The sequence below is a fragment of the Canis lupus genome, chromosome 13, assembly GCF_003254725.2.
Source record: "Canis lupus dingo isolate Sandy chromosome 13, ASM325472v2, whole genome shotgun sequence".
Taxonomy (NCBI): Eukaryota; Metazoa; Chordata; class Mammalia; order Carnivora; family Canidae; genus Canis; species Canis lupus.
Genome location: NC_064255.1, coordinates 5,920,876 through 5,922,415, shown reverse-complemented (window position 1 = coordinate 5,922,415; position 1,540 = coordinate 5,920,876). Strand labels below are relative to the sequence as shown.

The window sequence follows — 1,540 nt, the reverse complement described above, 5'->3', positions numbered from 1 at the left end:
CTTCCCAAATCTAGTCTGACTACCTGAATATGACCCATTTTTTCCCCTGACCTTTAGTTCTTTCTCAGAGTTAACTCCAGGAGAATGTGCACCATATCCTATAAGCAAAGGAAGACAGCAGCCCCAGTAAAGAGGAATTCACTGGCATTTGGCAAGAATAACAAAACAGAGCCAGAAATGAGGTCCCCAGGAGCAGAGGTCAGAGATGAGGATCATGAAGAGCTACTTGCAGAAGCAGCTCAGTCTCAGATCTCGTTCCTTGGAATCAAAGATTACCTGACTCAAGGGGGAATTCGCTGGGTAGAGCTTCAGAAGTAGAGATGGGAGAGGAGACATGTCAGAATTAGAGGCAAGATATTTCAAAAAGTGGCCTCACTCCCAGGAATAGGCTCACGTGGTGTCACACAGGAAGCCCACTGTCAGACTCCCAAGCCTGTGCTAATGGGACACATCCCCTGAACCATTAAAGATATTTTTTTTTGGCATTTATTCTATGCAGAATTTACTCCCGGGACATAAGTTTTTGTTTCTTCAATTTCTTCTGGGATATCTTTTTCTTCTGTGCAACCTCCTCTTCTGGTTTAGGAACAATCTGCTCTTTTTCAGTAAGAATCATCTCAATGTGGCAGGGAGAGCTCAGGTATGGGTTAATCCAGCCATGAGCCCTATAAGTTCCATGTCACATCTTGGGGGCTTTGGTCACCTGGATGTGCTCAATGACCAGAGAATCTACATCTAAACCCTTAAGTTCAGCATTACTCTCTGCATTTTTAAGCATGTGCAATAAAAATTCAGCACTCTTCTTAGGCCACCGACCCTGTGTCCAGCCCCACTGTTTGGCCTGTGCACTCCACCATTGTAGCGACAGAATGGCACACACTGCTTCTGCAAAGTGCTATCTTTCAGATACTTGGTGGCTTTTCAGATACCCTTGATGGCCTGAGCAGTTTCACGCGTGTTTGTAAAGTGAACATGAAGATTTGAACCTCTCGATTTGCACAATTTTGTAGGGTTTTCTGGGTCCAGCGAGTAGCGAACCATTTTTGGAGGTCACCTCAGGCCGCTCGGGGGAAGAGAAACCATCAAAGGTATTTATTGGTGAAGATCAGCACCTGGATTGTAGGATGTGGTAACTGTTCATACCACCATTAGTATCTCACACTCGACCCCATTACGTCATCAGCCACTTGTTTCACCTAATATTTATCTTAATTGGTTTAAAATTTCACCATCCGAAGAAGCTTTTCATGTTCTTCAAACCCTGTATATTCATTGTGCTCATCTTCCTTATGAAGTTTTAAAGATGTTGATGGATTACTGTAATTGTTCCTAAGGAATTCCACTGTGAATCTTTCTTTGTGCTGAGAATTTTCTGGTATACTCAGCACTTATCCAGTATTTAAATAATAACTCTGATTTTAAAATGTCCTTACTCTGGAGTGACTCTGTTTTGCTTTGTTTTGATGATAAGCTCTGGTACTGTCTCTGGGTACACCTTCTCAATGTCCTCAACAGACCTCTTTTCCTCCACTTGACCTTA

The 1,540-nt window shown here is 42.9% G+C and overlaps 1 pseudogene; it reads right to left on the bottom strand.

Annotated features, from left to right (window-relative positions):
* Nucleotides 1–473: 473 nt before the first annotated feature.
* LOC112662400 (60S ribosomal protein L17-like) lies at nucleotides 474–1,041 on the bottom strand (annotated as a pseudogene).
* Between the last annotated feature and the right edge of the window lie 499 nt (nucleotides 1,042–1,540).